The following is a 17,883-nucleotide window of genomic DNA, read 5'->3' on the forward strand; positions in this document are numbered from 1 at the left end:
GACTAGTGGTTAGAGTGTAGGGGCGGCAGGTAGACTAGTGGTTAGAGTGTAGGGGTGGCAGGTAGACTAGTGGTTAGAGTGTAGGGGTGGCAGGTAGACTAGTGGTTAGAGTGTAGGGGTGGCAGGTAGACTAGTGGTTAGAGTGTAGGGGTGGCAGGTAGACTAGTGGTTAGAGTGTAGGGGTGGCAGGTAGACTAGTGGTTAGAGTGTAGGGGTGGCAGGTAGACTAGTGGTTAGAGTGTAGGGGTGGCAGGTAGACTAGTGGTTAGAGTGTAGGGGTGGCAGGTAGACTAGTGGTTAGAGTGTAGGGGCGGCAGGTAGACTAGTGCTTAGAGTGTAGGGGTGGCAGGTAGCCTAGTGGTTAGAGTGTAGGGGCGGCAGGTAGACTAGTGGTTAGAGTGTAGGGGTGGCAGGTAGACTAGTGGTTAGAGTGTAAGGGCGGCATGTAGACTAGTGGTTAGAGTGTAGGGGTGGCAGGTAGACTAGTGGTTAGAGTGTAGGGGTGGCAGGTAGACTAGTGGTTAGAGTGTAAGGGCGGCAGGTAGACTAGTGGTTAGAGTGTAGGGGCGGCAGGTAGACTAGTGGTTAGAGTGTAAGGGCGGCATGTAGACTAGTGGTTAGAGTGTAGGGGTGGCAGGTAGACTAGTGGTTAGAGTGTAGGGGCGGCAGGTAGACTAGTGGTTAGAGTGTAGGGGTGGCAGGTAGACTAGTGGTTAGAGTGTAGGGGTGGCAGGTAGACTAGTGGTTAGAGTGTAGGGGTGGCAGGTAGACTAGTGGTTAGAGTGTAGGGGCGGCAGGTAGACTAGTGGTTAGAGTGTAGGGCGGCAGGTAGACTAGTGGTTAGAGTGTAGGGGTGGTAGGTAGACTAGTGGTTAGAGTGTAGGGCGGCAGGTAGACTAGTGGTTAGAGTGTAGGGGCGGCATGTAGACTAGTGGTTAGAGTGTAGGGGCGGCAGGTAGACTAGTGCTTAGAGTGTAAGGGCGGCAGGTAGACTAGTGGTTAGAGTGTAGGGGCGGCAGGTAGACTAGTGGTTAGAGTGTAGGGGTGGCAGGTAGACTAGTGGTTAGAGTGTAGGGGTGGCAGGTAGACTAGTGGTTAGAGTGTAGGGGTGGCAGGTAGACTAGTGCTTAGAGTGTAGGGGCGGCAGGTAGACTAGTGGTTAGAGTGTAGGGGCGGCAGGTAGACTAGTGGTTAGAGTGTAGGGGCGGCAGGTAGACTAGTGGTTAGAGTGTAGGGGTGGCAGGTAGACTAGTGGTTAGAGTGTAGGGGCGGCAGGTAGACTAGTGGTTAGAGTGTAGGGGCGGCAGGTAGACTAGTGGTTAGAGTGTAGGGGTGGTAGGTAGACTAGTGGTTAGAGTGTAGGGCGGCAGGTAGACTAGTGGTTAGAGTGTAAGGGCGGCAGGTAGACTAGTGGTTAGAGTGTAGGGCGGCATGTAGACTAGTGCTTAGAGTGTAGGGGTGGCAGGTAGACTAGTGGTTAGAGTGTAGGGGTGGCAGGTAGACTAGTGGTTAGAGTGTAGGGTGGCAGGTAGACTAGTGGTTAGAGTGTAGGGGTGGCAGGTAGACTAGTGGTTAGAGTGTAGGGGTGGCAGGTAGACTAGTGCTTAGAGTGTAGGGGCGGCAGGTAGACTAGTGGTTAGAGTGTAGGGCGGCAGGTAGACTAGTGGTTAGAGTGTAGGGGCGGCAGGTAGACTAGTGTTAGAGTGTAGGGTGGCAGGTAGACTAGTGGTTAGAGTGTAGGGGCGGCAGGTAGACTAGTGGTTAGAGTGTAGGGGCGGCAGGTAGACTAGTGGTTAGAGTGTAGGGGCGGCAGGTAGACTAGTGGTTAGAGTGTAGGGGCGGCAGGTAGACTAGTGGTTAGAGTGTAGGGGCGGCAGGTAGACTAGTGGTTAGAGTGTAGGGGTGGCAGGTAGACTAGTGCTTAGAGTGTAGGGGCGGCAGGTAGCCTAGTGGTTAGAGTGTAGGGGCGGCAGGTAGACTAGTGGTTAGAGTGTAGGGGCGGCAGGTAGACTAGTGGTTAGAGTGTAGGGGTGGTAGGTAGACTAGTGGTTAGAGTGTAGGGGCGGCAGGTAGACTAGTGGTTAGAGTGTAGGGGCGGCAGGTAGACTAGTGGTTAGAGTGTAAGGGCGGCAGGTAGACTAGTGGTTAGAGTGTAGGGGCGGCAGGTAGACTAGTGGTTAGAGTGTAGGGGCGGCAGGTAGACTAGTGGTTAGAGTGTAGGGGCGGCAGGTAGACTAGTGGTTAGAGTGTAGGGGCGGCAGGTAGACTAGTGGTTAGAGTGTAGGGGCGGCAGGTAGACTAGTGGTTAGAGTGTAGGGGCGGCAGGTAGACTAGTGGTTAGAGTGTAGGGGCGGCATGTAGACTAGTGGTTGGTGTAGGGGCAGCAGGTAGACTAGTGGTTAGTCTGTAGGGGCGGCAGGTAGACTAGTGGTTAGAGTGTAGGGGCGGCAGGTAGACTAGTGGTTAGAGTGTAGGGGCGGCAGGTAGACTAGTGGTTAGTCTGTAGGGGCGGCAGGTAGACTAGTGGTTAGAGTGTAGGGGCGGCAGGTAGACTAGTGGTTAGAGTGTAGGGGCGGCAGGTAGACTAGTGGTTAGTCTGTAGGGGCGGCAGGTGACTAGTGGGCGGCAGGTAGACTAGTGGTTAGAGTGTAGGGGCGGCAGGTAGACTAGTGGTTAGTCTGTAGGGCGGCAGGTAGACTAGTGGTTAGAGTGTAGGGGCGGCAGGTAGACTAGTGGTTAGAGTGTAGGGGCGGCAGGTAGACTAGTGGTTAGAGTGTAGGGGCGGCAGGTAGACTAGTGGTTAGACTAGTGGTTAGTCTGTAGGGGCGGCAGGTAGACTAGTGGTTAGAGTGTAGGGGCGGCAGGTAGACTAGTGGTTAGTCTTAGGTAGTAGTGGTTAGAGTGTAGGGCGGCAGGTAGACTAGTGGTTAGAGTGTAGGGGCGGCAGGTAGACTAGTGGTTAGAGTGTAGAAGTGGTTAGGGCGGCAGGTAGACTAGTGGTTAGAGTGTAAGGGACTAGTGGTTGGTCTGTAGACTAGTGGTTAGAGTGTAGGGGCGGCAGGTAGACTAGTGGTTAGAGTGTAGGGGCGGCAGGTAGACTAGTGGTTAGAGTGTAGGGGCGGCATGTAGACTAGTGGTTAGAGTGTAGGGGCGGCAGGTAGACTAGTGGTTAGAGTGTAGGGGCGGCAGGTAGACTAGTGGTTAGTCTGTAGGGGCGGCAGGTAGACTAGTGGTTAGAGTGTAGGGGCGGCAGGTAGACTAGTGGTTGGTTAGAGTGGTAGTCTGTAGGGGCGGCAGGTAGACTAGTGGTTAGAGTGTAGGGCGGCAGGTAGACTAGTGGTTAGAGTGTAGTCTGTAGGGCGGCAGGTAGACTAGTGGTTAGAGTGTAGGGGCGGCAGGTAGACTAGTGGTTAGAGTGTAGGGGCGGCAGGTAGACTAGTGGTTGGTTAGAGTGGTTAGTCTGTAGGGGCGGCAGGTAGACTAGTGGTTAGAGTGTAGTGGTTAGTCGGCAGGTAGACTAGTGGTTAGAGTGAGGGGCGGCAGGTAGACTAGTGGTTAGTCTGTAGGGCGGCAGGTAGACTAGTGGTTAGAGTGTAGGGGCGGCAGGTAGACTAGTGGTTAGAGTGTAGGGGCGGCAGGTAGACTAGTGGTTAGAGTGTAGGGGCGGCAGGTAGACGAGTGGTTAGTCTGTAGGGGCGGCAGGTAGACTAGTGGTTAGTCTGTAGGGGCGGCAGGTAGACTAGTGGTTAGCTGTCGGCAGGTAGACTAGTGGTTAGAGTGTAGGGGCGGCAGGTAGACTAGTGGTTAGTCTGTAGGGGCGGCAGGTAGACTAGTGGTTAGAGTGTAGGGGCGGCAGGTAGACTAGTGGTTAGAGTGTAGGGGCGGCAGGTAGACTAGTGGTTAGTCTGTAGGGGCGGCAGGTAGACTAGTGGTTAGTCTGTAGGGGCGGCAGGTAGACTAGTGGTTAGAGTGTAGGGGCGGCAGGTAGACTAGTGGTTAGTCTGTAGGGGCGGCAGGTAGACTAGTGGTTAGAGTGTAGGGGCGGCAGGTAGACGAGTGGTTAGAGTGTAGGGGGGCAGGTAGGCAGGTTAGACAGGTAGTGGTTAGTCTGTAGGGGTGGCAGGTAGACTAGTGGTTAGAGTGTAGGGGCGGCAGGTAGACTAGTGGTTAGAGTGTAGGGGCGGCAGGTAGACGAGTGGTTAGTCTGTAGGGGCGGCAGGTAGACTAGTGGTTAGTCTGTAGGGGCGGCAGGTAGACTAGTGGTTAGAGTGTAGGGGCGGCAGGTAGACGAGTGGTTAGAGCGTTGGGCCAGTAACTGAAAGGGTGCAAGATCGAATCCCCGAGCTAACAAGGTAAAAATCTGTCATTTTGCCCCTGAACAAGGCAGTTAACCCACTGTTCCTAGGCCATCATTGTAAATAATAATTTGTTCTTAACTGACTTGCCTGGTTAGATAAGATAATAATAATAATGAGTGTTATGACGTAGAGTTCAAACAAAGTGTTACCGGTTAGTTTTTATTCTTGTTGTTTGGACACATTTAGATGAATGTTGTCGGTAAACATTTCATTGTCTTCACTTCTGTCTCCTGCATGTTTTCATGTATGATGATCGTCAAAGGAGTCAGTCACAGAAAGGGACATTACTAAAACCACACAGGAGAACAAAGTAGCGTGAGCACAGCTCAACTCAATGACTTGGGGCTATTGAAAGGAGTATTATATCAGCCTGCATACCTGGTGGTTGTAATGACAACAACGTCTACCGATCAGCCGACCGACAAGGTCCCTGAGCAAGGTTCCTGTTGGGGACTGTTGACATTATACAGTTCTGTGTGGGAGTAACACACACACACACAGATACACACACAGAGATATACACACACACACATAGATGTACACACACACACACACACACACACACACAGATACATACCCAGATATCCACACACACACACAGATATACACACACACAAACACACACTCACATAGATATACACACACACAAACACTCTCACATAGATATATACACACACACACATAGATATATACACACACACATAGATATACACACACACACATAGATATACACACACACACATAGATATATACACACACACACACACATAGATATACACACAAACACTCACACATTCACTCACATAGATATACACACACACATAGATATACACGCAAACACACACACACAGATATACACAAACACACATATAGATAGATATACACACACATGCATAGATATGCGCACACATACTGTTGATATACACACACATACACACAGGGAGCGTTGGGATTGTGTGCTGGTTTCCATGCATTTACACGTCATCATCACAGGAGTGAGATATATACACACACAGATATACACACACACACACACATATAGATATATATATATATATTTTTTTTTTTAACCAGGAAGGGCTCATTGAGATTAAAATCTATTTTTCAAGAGCGCCCTGGCCAAGACAGGCAGCACCAAGTCATTACAAAAATATTACAGACAGACAACATGAAAAACTACAAGTAATCTAGTAAAAACCATTGAATTCACAGGAGTATAAAACAGTCAATTGAAAACATTGACAGGTCAGGGAATCAGCCTCAAAATCCTTCATCAGTGATTTAAAAACACCAATCGGGACAAGTTCTTCCAGTTTAAAAGTATTTTGTAAGGTGTTCCAAGACGATGGCGCAGAGTACATAAAAGCCCGTTTACCAAATTCAGTTGGGACATTTGGAACAGTTAGCAGGATAAAGTCCAGCGAACGAAGAGACGACTCACCACATTTCTGAACAATAAAATGCACAAATTAAAAGGCAGTAAACCTAAAATGTCTTTGTAAATAAAAGTATACCAGTGACTGAGCCTACGAGTGACTAGAGAAGGCCAGCCAACCCTGGTATACAAAGTGCAGTGGTGCGTAAGGTTTTGCAGGGTAAAATAAATCTCAAAGTGCTATGGTAAAGAGTGTCAATTGATCTCAAACACTGAGTGGAAGCATTCATATATAAAATATCCCCATAGTCTAGTAAAGGCATAAATGTAGCTGATACTAGCCTCCTTCTGGCTTCAAAAGAAAAACAGGCCTTATTCCTAAAATAAAATCCCAATTTCAGCTTAAATTTATTTGTAAGTTGTTGAATGTGCAATTTAAAAGAGAGGCCATCAAATCAATCAGGGTAGATTTATCTGGGCATTTAAGATTTGGGCGGGTGGGTGAGTTAATCAACTGGGTAAGATTCATAGAATTACAAAACATACACACACACACACACACACACACAGATAGATATACACACAAACACACACACACACACACACATAGATATACACACATAGATATACACACACACACATAGATATACACACATAGATATACACACACACACATAGATATACACACACACTCACATGGATATACACACACACAAACACACACACACACATAGATATACACACACACATAGATATACACACAAACACACACACACTCACATGGATATACACACACACTCACATGGATATACACACACACACACACACACATAGATATACACACACACATAGATATACACACAAACACACACACACACATAGATATACACACACTCACATAGATATACACACAAACACACACTCACATGGATGTACACACACACACACACACATAGATATACACACACACAAACACACACACTCACATAGATATACACATAGATATACACACACACAAACTCACATAGATATACACACACACACACACACATAGATATACACAAACACACATTCAGACACACATAGATATACACACACACACAAACTCACATAGATATACACACACACACACAGATATAGACATACACACATAGATATACACACACATGCATACATATGCACACACATAATGTAGATATACACACACATACACACAGGGAGCGTTGGGATTGTGTGCTGGTTTACATGCATTTACACGTCATCACAGGAGTGAGTTTGATGTCACTTCTTTTTGACGTTCTATTCTACAATAATTTTCTATTGAATAAAGAGGTTGTCAATGATACATACATATGTAGGTGTGCTAGTGCTATTTTGCATGTAGCTGTATCTATAGATTCATTAAATAAGTAGCTGTTTGCGTAATGTATATAGCACGGATGTAAATTGTATACATTGCCTGGTTGTTGTGAGGTGTGTGTGTGGGTGTGTGTGATTTGCCCTGGTCAGAGTTTGCCTAAACCAAATGTCTAGATCAGCAAAAGCAAAATAGGAGGAAGGGGGAGGAAGGGACAGTGACCGTATGTAACAGATATAACAGATATATAGCAAATGGGGTGAATACATATGCACGCAACAATTTTCAGTTTAAAAAATAATCATCTTTTGAGAAATATATATTTTTTTCATTTCACTTCACCAATTTGGACTATTTTGTATCTGTCCATTACATGAAATCCCAATAAAAATCTATTTAAATTACAGGTTGCAATGCAAGAAAATAGGAAAAATGCCAAGGGGATGAATACTTTTGCAAGGCATGGTACATTCTATAATATATATATATACAGTGCCTTGCGAAAGTATTCGGCCCCCTTGAACTTTGCGACCTTTTGCCACATTTCAGGCTTCAAACATAAAGATATAAAACTGTATTTTTTTGTGAAGAATCAACAACATGTGGGACACAATCATGAAGTGGAACAACATTTATTGGATATTTCAAACTTTTTTAACAAATCAAAAACTGAAAAATTGGGCGTGCAAAATTATTCAGCCCCTTTACTTTCAGTGCAGCAAACTCTCTCCAGAAGTTCAGTAAGGATCTCTGAATGATCCAATGTTGACCTAAAGGATTAATGATGATAAATACAATCCACCTGTGTGTAATCAAGTCTCCGTATAAATGCACCTGCACTGTGATAGTCTCAGAGGTCCGTTAAAAGCGCAGAGAGCATCATGAAGAACAAGGAACACACCAGGCAGGTCCGAGATACTGTTGTGAAGAAGTTTAAAGCCGGATTTGGATACAAAAAGATTTCCCAAGCTTTAAACATCCCAAGGAGAACTGTGCAAGCAATAATATTGAAATGGAAGGAGTATCAGACCACTGCAAATCTACCAAGACCTGGCCATCCCTCTAAACTTTCAGCTCATACAAGGAGAAGACTGATCAGAGATGCAGCCAAGAGGCCCATGATCACTCTGGATGAACTGCAGAGATCTACAGCTGAGGTGGGAGACTCTGTCCATAGGACAACAATCAGTCGTATATTGCACAAATCTGGCCTTTATGGAAGAGTGGCAAGAAGAAAGCCATTTCTTAAAGATATCCATAAAAAGTGTCGTTTAAAGTTTGCACATGGTGGTGGCAGCATCATGGTTTGGGCCTGCTTTTCTTCAGCAGGGACAGGGAAGATTGATGGGAAGATGGATGGAGCCAAATACAGGACCATTCTGGAAGAAAACCTGATGGAGTCTGCAAAATACCTGAGACTGGGACGGAGATTTGTCTTCCAACAAGACAATGATCCAAAACATAAAGCAAAATCTACAATGGAATGGTTCAAAAATAAACATATCCAGGTGTTAGAATGGCCAAGTCAAAGTCCAGACCTGAATCCAATCGAGAATCTGTGGAAAGAACTGAAAACTGCTGTTCACAAATGCTCTCCATCCAACCTCACTGAGCTCGAGCTGTTTTGCAAGGAGGAATGGGAAAAAATGTCAAGTCTCTCGATGTGCAAAACTGATAGAGACATACCCCAAGCGACATACAGCTGTAATCGCAGCAAAAGGTGGCGCTACAAAGTATTAACTTAAGGGGGCTGAATAATTTTGCACGCCCAATTTCAGTTTTTGATTTGTTAAAAAAGTTTGAAATATCCAATAAATGTTGTTCCACTTCATGATTGTGTCCCACTTGTTGTTGATTCTTTACAAAAAAATACAGTTTTATATATTTATGTTTGAAGCCTGTAATGTGGCAAAAGGTCGCAAAGTTCAAGGGGGCCGAATACTTTCTCAAGGCACTGTATCTATATACAGTTGAAGTCGGAGGTTTACATACACTTAGGTTGGAGTCATTAAAACTCGTTTTTCAACCACTACACAAATTTCTTGTTAACAAACTATAGTTTTGGCAAGTCGGTTAGGACATCTACTTTGTGCATGACACAAGTAATCTTTCCAACAATTGTTTACAGACAGATTATTTCACTTATAATTCACTGTATCACAATTCCAGTGGGTCAGAAGTTTACTTACACAAAGTTGACTGTGCCTTTAAACAGCTTGGAAAATTCCAGAAAATTATTTCATGGCTTTAGAAGCTTCTGATAGGCTAACTGACATAATTTGAGTCAATTGGAGGTGGACCTGTGGATGTATTTCAAGGCCTATCTTCAAACTCAGTGCCTCTTTTCTTGACATCATGGGAATATCAAAATCAGGCAATACCTCACAAATTGTAGACCTCCACAAGTCTGGTTCATCATTGGGAGCAATTTCCAAATGCCTGAAGGTACCACGTTCATCTGTACAAACAGTAGTACACAAATATAAACACCATGGGACCATGCAGCCGTCATACCTCTCAGGAAGGATACGCGTTCTGTCTTCTAGAGTTGAGCATACTTTGGTGCGAAAAGTTCAAATCAATCCCAGAACAACAGTAAAGGACTTTGTGAAGATGCTGGAGGAAAAGTATCTAGGTGCAAAAGTATCTATATCCACAGTAAAACAAGTCCTATATCGACATAACCTGAAAGGCAGCTCAGCAAGGAAGAAGTCACTGCTCTTAAACCACCATAAAAATGCCAGACTGCGGTTTGCAACTGCACATGGGGACAAAGATCGTACTTTTTGGAGAAATGTCCTCTGGTCTGATGAAACAAAAATAGAACCGTTATGTTTGGAGGAACATGGGGGAGGCTTGCAAGCCGAAGAACACCATCCCAACCGTGAAGCACGGGGGTGGCGGAATCATGTTGTGGGGGTGCTTTGCTGCAGGGGGGACTGGTGCACTTCACAAAATAGATGGCATCATGAGAGAGGAAGATTATGTGGATATATTGAAGCAGCATCTCAAGACAACAATCAGGAAGTTAAAGCTTGGTCGCAAATGGGTCTTCCAAATGGACAATGACCCCAAGCATACTTCCAAAGTTGTGTCAAAATGGCTTAAGGACAACAAAGTCAAGGTATTGGAGTGGCCATCACAAAGCCCTGACTATAGAAAATTTGTGGGCAGAACTGAAAAGGCGTGTGCAGGCAATGAGGCCTACAAACCTGACTCAGTTACACCAGCTCTGTCCGCAGGAATGGCAATGCTACCAAATACTAATTGAGCGTATGTAAACTTCTGACCCACTGGGAATGTGATAAAAGAAATAAAAGCTGAAATAAATCATTCTCTCTTCTATTATTCTGACATTTCACAATCTTAAAATAAAGTTGTGATCCTAACTGACCAAGACAGGGAATTAACTGGCCAAGACAGGATTAAATGTCAGGAATTGTGAAAAACTGAGTTTATATGTATATGTAAACTTCCGACTTCAACTGTTTATATATATATATACAGTGGGGAGAACAAGTATTTGATACACTGCCGACTTTGCAGGTTTTCCTACTTACAAAGCATGTAGAGGTCTGTATTTTTTATCATAGGTACACTTCAACTGTGAGAGACGGAATCTAAAACAAAAATCCAAAAAATCACATTGTATGATTTTTAAGTAATTCCTTTGCATTTTATTGCATGACATAAGTATTTGATCACCTACCAACCAGTAAGAATTCCAGCTCTCACAGACCTGTTAGTTTTTCTTTAAGAAGCCCTCCTGTTCTCCACTCATTACCTGTATTAACTGCACCTGTTTGAATTCATTACCTGTATGAAAGACACCTGTCCACACACTCAATCAAACAGACTCCAACCTCTCCACAATGGCCAAGACCAGAGAGGGTGTAAGGACATCAGGGATAAAATTGTAGACCTGCACAAGGCTGGGATGGGCTACAGGACAATAGGCAAGCAGCTTGGTGAGAAGGCAACAACTGTTGGCGCAATTATTAGAAAATGGATGAAGTTCAAGATGACGGTCAATCACCCTCGGTCTGGGGCTCCATGCAAGATCTCACCTCGTAGGGCATCAATGATCATGAGGAAGGTGAGGGATCAGCCCAGAACTACACTGCAGGACCTGGTGCATGACCTGAAGAGAGCTGGGACCACAGTCTCAAAGAAAACCATTAGTAACACACTACGCTGTCATGGATTAAAATCCTGCAGCACACTCAAGGTCACCCTGCTCAAGCCAGCGCATGTCCAGGCCCGTCTGAAGTTTGCCAATGACCATCTGGATGATCCAGAGGAGGAATGGGAGAAGGTCATGTGGTCTGATGAGACAAAAATAGAGCTTTTTGTTCTAAACTCCACTCGCCGTGTTTGGAGGAAGAAGAAGGATGAGTACAACCCCAAGAACACCATCCCAACCGTGAAGCATGGAGGTGAAAACATCATTCTTTGGGGATGCTTTTCTGCAAAGGGGACAGGACAACTGCACCGTATTGAGGGGAGGATGGATGGAGTCATGAATCGCGAGATCTTGGCCAATAACCTCCTTCCCTCAGTAAGAGCATTGAAGATGGGTCTTGGCTAGGTCTTCCAGCATGACAGCGACCCGAAACACACAGTCAGGGCACCTAAGGAGTGGCTCCGTAAGCAGCATCTCAAGGTCCTGGAGGGGCCTTGCCAGTCTCCAGACCTGAACCCAATAGAACATCTTTGGAGGGAGCTGAAAGTCCGTATTGCCCAGCGACAGCCCCGAAACCTGAAGGATCTGGAGAAGGTCTGTATGGATTAGTGGGCCAAAATCCCTGCTGCAGTGTGTGCAAACCTGGTCAAGAACTACAGGAAACGTATGATCTCTGGAATTGCAAACAAAGGTTTCTGTACCAAATATTAAGTTCAGATTTTCTGATGTATCAAATACGTATGTCATGCAATAAAATGCAAATTAATTACTTAAAAATCATACAATGTGATTTTCTGGATTTTTGTTTTAGATTCCGTCTCTCACAGTTGAAGTGTACCTATGATAAAAAATTATAGTTACTTCAATGCCCTTGCTGATGGTAGGCTTTGTTACTTTGGTCCCAGCTCTCTGCAGGTCATTCACTAGGTCCCCCCGTGTGATTCTGGGATTTTGGTTCACCGTTCTTGTGATCATTTTGACCCCACAGGGTGAGATCTTGCGTGGAGCCCCAGATCGAAGGAGATTATCAGTGGTCTTGTATGTCTTCCATTTCCTAATGATTGCTCCCACAGTTGAATTCTTCAAACCAAGCTGCTTACCAATTGCAGATTCAGTCTTCCCAGCCTGGTGCAGGTCTACAATTTTGTTTCTGGTGTCCTTTGACAGCTCTTTGGTCTTGGCCATAGTGGAGTTTGGAGTGTGACTGTTTGAGGTTGTGGACAAGTGTCTTTTATACTGATAACCCCTCCTGTCTTGTGTCGGGGGGCTAGAGTCAGTTTGTTATATCTGGAGTACTGCTCCTGTCCTATCCGGTGTCCTGTGTTAATTTAAGTATGCTCTCTCTAATTCTCTCTTTCTCTCTTTCTTTCTCTCTCTCGGAGGACTTGAGCCCTAGGACCATGCCTCAGGACTACCTGACATGATGACTCCTTGCTGCTCCAGTTTCAAGTGTTCTGCCTGTGATTATTATTATTTATGACCATTTATGAACATTTGAACATCTTGGCCATGTTCTGTTACAATCTCCACCCGGGACAGACAGAAGAGGACTGGCCACCCCACATAGCCTGGTTCCTCTCTAGGTTTCTTCCTAGGTTTTGTCCTTTCTAGGGAGTTTTTCCTAGCCACCGTGCTTCTACACCTGCATTGCTTGCTGTTTGGGGTTTTAGGCTGGGTTTCTGTACAGCACTTTGAGATATCAGCTGATGTACGGAGGGCTATGTAAATACATTTGATTTAATAACAAGTTCAAACAGGTGCCATTAATACAGGTAACGAGTGGAGGACAGAGGAGCCTCTTAAATAAGAAGTTACAGGTCTGTGAGAGCCAGAAATCTTGCTTGTTTGTAGGTGACCAAATACTTATTTTCCACCATAATTTGCAAATAAATTAATAAAATATCCTACAATGTGATTTTCTGGATTTTTTTTCTTCTCATTTTTTCTGTCATAGTTGAAGTGTACCTATGATGAAAATTACAGGCCTCATCTTTTTAAGTGGAAGAACTTGGACAATTGGTGGCCGACTAAATAGATTCTAGAGTATATATATATATATATATATATATTTTTTTTTTTTACAGTTCATACATATCAGACAACATCAATGCTGGGTAGAAAGCAGCCAAAGACCCAAAGACCCAAGTCACATATTTATAACAAGAAATACATATATCCATTTAAAAACAATGATCTAATTATCCACGTTCTACAATCTAGAGACCATAGTCATGTCACAAGCACTTGTCAGGAACTATGGATAATGGGACCTACTCTACTCTGTCCTTCCGTTTGCGCAAATGAAAGTGAGGTGAGACTGGTGGACCGTAAAGACCTAGCTTAGGTTGTTGTTGCTTTTAGTTCTGAGCTCTGGGTAAATGATAATTTTGGTTGTGTAAGTACATATACTAATCTGCTGTTTGAATGGAAAACTACACTTAAAAAAACTAAAAAAACACACTGTTTCCTTCTGGAATTTCATAGGTTGTTGACTGACTATCCCCTTGATCCCAATCCCTAAGTAAGTCAGCGTAAGTCACAGAAAATAGATGTTGTGGTAGCAGCTGCAGAGAAGTACTTGGGGGTACGAGATTTGACTTCAGAAAAGTTACAGGGTGTGTTGACTGGTAGTGTCCCGGTCTTCTCAGGTCGTTGGCCAGGGGTAGGATCAGATCGGGTTAAAGTAGTAGTATAAGGTAATGGGTTTGAATGAGTATAGGGGGTTTGAATTAGTATTATGTGACTCAAAATGGGGAAGAGGAACTGGGAAAAATAAAACAATTATAAAATAAAAATATACATTTATTTTGTTTTATTTTTCCCAGTTCCCCTTCCCCATGTTGTATCACAAAGTGTAATGGTTAGTTGGGGGAAGTAATGCAACATATTGTATGCCAATCGCTGTTAAACCTCACCAAAGAAGAAATAAGGCCTACCATTCTGAACCACTAGATATATATATATATATAGATGCCTTGTACAGGAGCATACCAGAGATATGGTATGAATTTATGCTTGAATTGCTAGTAAAATAGTTCCACTGTTGGGAGTTTCTCTCTCTCTTTCCCTCTGTCTCCCCATCTCTTTTTGTCTCTCTCCCTTCACTCTCTGTTCCAGAAAAAGAAGTATCAACATTGGATGAAGAGCTATTTATTGTCCATCATTTGAGCAAGGCATCTGAGAAACAGGAGAATGTAGCAGGCCGGATGCCAACTGAATGGCTGAGTTCCATCTTTGTACACACAGAACTACATAGTAGCGTACATATTTTGAAGACAGCGTATTCTTATCTGAAAATATATCTAATGCATATTACATGCTGGTTAAACAAATAGTTTACCATTCCAGTCAAGGCGTTTTATGTCCTCTAGGCTTCCCAAACTTGGTCCTGCATCCCTGTTCGTTTTTTTGCCCCAGCACTACACAGCTGATTCAAATGATCAAAGCTTAATGATGAGTTGGTGATTTGAATCAGCTGTGTAGTGCTGGGGCAAAACCCAGAACGTGTACGGGGGGGGGGGCAGGACCCTGCTCTACAGCTCAAGGCCTATCTTCTGGCCCGGTTGAGGAGTGAAATTCATAGGCATACGTTGCTGAACAAATGCATTGATGAACTCATGCTAGAGGGGGCGACAAATCCTCCCATTTCACCCTTTCCCGGTTTGGAAATTCAAAACAAAACCGATTATGTCATTTCCCGTGCTGCATTACGACTAGAACAAGCTTTGACGGTTATTACAATTGAACAAAAAAAAATAAATTAAATCATAGGAGCAATTTTAAGCAAAAGTGAATAGCAATATGGATTAGGCCGACGATTACACACCTCATTCATTTTGTAAAAAAATATAATTTGACCGTTCACATTTATATACATTTTTTTCCCCTTTTTCTCGGTGTCACCAGTGTGTGTAGAGCTGCCGATGCACTGCATTGGCGCCATTTTCAAACTTCTTCTGCAAGAGAATGAATGTCTGGGTAGAAAAACATATTTAACGAATTAATTTATATTTTTTGAATTGCATTTAGAAGGGTTATGTTTTTTTTGTTGTTGCAAGAATGATCGTTTCTTCATCGGACGAGGATGTATTTTCTCAAGGTACGCATTTTAGCAGGCAAGATAGCTGCACTGTTAGTAATAGTTTAGTAACTAACTAAAAATAAACAAAAGCTAACTGTAGTTTATGTTCGTTAGCCATGAAATATAGATTTCAACAATAATTGTAACCTAGTATTTCAATCTAGATCTACTGTAGCTAGCAAGGGTGACTAGAAATTCGGCTATTACTATGTTAGTATGACTTTGGTGGGACAGCCACGTTTATAGTTGATGTTGAAATCTTTAGTTTTGACACCGAAACTAGATTTAGGCGAATTGCAAACGAATATATATATTTTTTTTTTTACATTGTCAGAGGAAGCAAGCCAGTCGATGGAGTTGCTAAAATAAGTTTATTAAAAGTTACGGATAATGATTTTATTTCCAGAACAGATTTTTACTACCTCGCTGTCACACCCACGTTTTAGAGTACCAAAGGTTTGGTTCACGGACCCCTCCCCAAAATCCGCTCATGACACCCCTCTCGAGAATCTACTCCACCCCCCCGTATGTTCAAATGAAATATGTGCTGAACTAGAACATAATCAAAAGAAACTGCATTCAATTACAAAATGTTACAAAGGGTTGAGTACATCGTTCAAATGAATTAAATGTGTAGTATAAACGATCAAATGTGGGGTGGGAGGGCAAGTGGAAAACGAATCGCAAAGACATGATATGAATCAGCATTTTTCTTCTCGACCCAACCCCCGTACTGTGCCATATAAACACTAAACATAATATATGGATATAGCTGTCATAAAATGTTACCAAACGTTTTTACAAGGTTGCATTGGCCGACTGGCTAACAGATCAGTGCTCCCGTAGTTTGAATTAGCTTTGCACCATTGTTACTTTCTTTGATGTGCAAATGTGACTAAGAAGCCATCTCGTTCCCTGTAAAGTGTGCTGACGATAGTTGCCTGTCTGTCTCTTTGGCCGTAGCTATGTTGCCACCTGCTTACTTTTAGCTAAGATTTCCCTCTGATAAATGATACCGTTCAAGCATCAAGTTTTAGATTTAAACCGTAAATGTTTTAGTCGGTGCATCATTTCACATTCTCAAGATGTGAATTTGTTGGTTGATAGAGATACATTTAGTTGCATTTGTTTCATGAAATATTTAGAATAATGCACAGCATAGATTGAATAGGGATTCTTGAATTGATCCTAGTTAGAAACAGAGACCTCCATGTCGAATCTTCTAGGTGCGTGTGTTTGTAACTGCGTCACGGGCGATGCCACGTACTGTACTTGTACAATACAAATATATTGTTTCCTTTGGTCATTTTCATAACTTCAAAAAGTCCCATTCATTCAACAGCATTCTAGAATAGATTCATTTTTCGTGAAGCAAATCATTCATCTACTTTGCATGTATTTTCTGGTCAAGGAAAACGTATGCATGTCTATGAATCCAAAATAATATAGTGTACAGTTGCCTTGGTTTTGAAAAGGCATTACAGTACTAAACAATATGTCACGGATTTGACTGAATACCACACCCTAACCTTTTAATCTAAACTGTGTGTGTATATATATATATATATATATATATATATATATATATATATATATATATATATATATATATATATATATATATATATATATATAATATAAAGTATGATATAGTGTCTGGTCACTATTAGTTTGAGGTTCAGATTTCTGTATAGTATTGCTAAAACGTCCACTAGTATCTTCTATTCTAGTGCATTGTGTGTGTTTGTGTGTGTGTGTGTGTGTGTGTATGTGTGCCATTTTAGCACAAGCCCTACAAAAATAGACAAGAAATATACAATCTGACTCAGTTCAGACTTTTGACTTCTACAGAACCACAATATATTCAGGCTATCATATGGCACTGCTTTGAAACAGGTGTTCTTTCAAATCCAGGTTGATTAAATGCATACAACATTCCTTATATGGAGTGAAATATATATCTTATTTTAACATGGCCTAATTTTGAGTAAGGGATGTCAGACAGTAAGACACAGAGCATTGCTGTATCATGGGCCATATTTGTATGGCTAAGTTCTTCCCAGGTGACTGACTGGCTGGTTGTAGTCTTTCTGAAGCTTCTGCGTCACGGTGCATTTTGTGAGGTTTGTGTGTATATTATCTGAAGCTATTTTCACAACGGAGTTGATTTGGGTTGTGTGCTTGGCTTGCTGAGGGTAAGATTTTAGACTCTATATTTCATTGATAGTTCTGAGGTTGGATATATTGACTGTCTTCTTAGCTCACACCACATGGCATATACCGGTAGGCTAATAATGATTGTCTGTGACTGGATTAATTTGTGCTTGCCAGTTGAATGCTGTGGCATAAAAAAAATCTAGAATGTAATGATTAAGCTTTTGTACTGGTCCCGGTTACCAACAGCTACCAGAATAACCAGACAGTGCCTATTCAGAAGTATTTGGATTCTGCCAAGTCAACTATAATATGTTTTACTTTGGAGTCAGAATCTCAGAATTGTGTGTGAAGTTTCAACATTCTATTTATTAT

The 17,883-nt window shown here is 43.0% G+C and overlaps 1 long non-coding RNA gene across 5 annotated transcripts; it reads left to right on the top strand.

The window, feature by feature from the left end:
* Positions 1 to 443: 443 nt before the first annotated feature.
* On the top strand, positions 444 to 13,188 carry LOC127916170 (uncharacterized). 5 transcript variants are annotated; one of them, XR_008093671.1, is made up of 8 exons: positions 444 to 509; positions 670 to 765; positions 956 to 1,339; positions 1,718 to 2,357; positions 2,388 to 2,611; positions 3,062 to 3,221; positions 3,761 to 4,048; positions 4,220 to 13,188. It is a non-coding gene; the product is annotated as an uncharacterized LOC127916170 (long non-coding RNA). The 5 variants fall into 5 exon arrangements; XR_008093672.1 differs by having other exon boundaries at positions 499 to 637; XR_008093670.1 differs by lacking the exon at positions 444 to 509 and having other exon boundaries at positions 517 to 765.
* Positions 13,189 to 17,883: the final 4,695 nt, after the last annotated feature.

Source organism: Oncorhynchus keta, chromosome 35, assembly GCF_023373465.1.
Source record: "Oncorhynchus keta strain PuntledgeMale-10-30-2019 chromosome 35, Oket_V2, whole genome shotgun sequence".
Classification (NCBI taxonomy): Eukaryota; Metazoa; Chordata; class Actinopteri; order Salmoniformes; family Salmonidae; genus Oncorhynchus; species Oncorhynchus keta.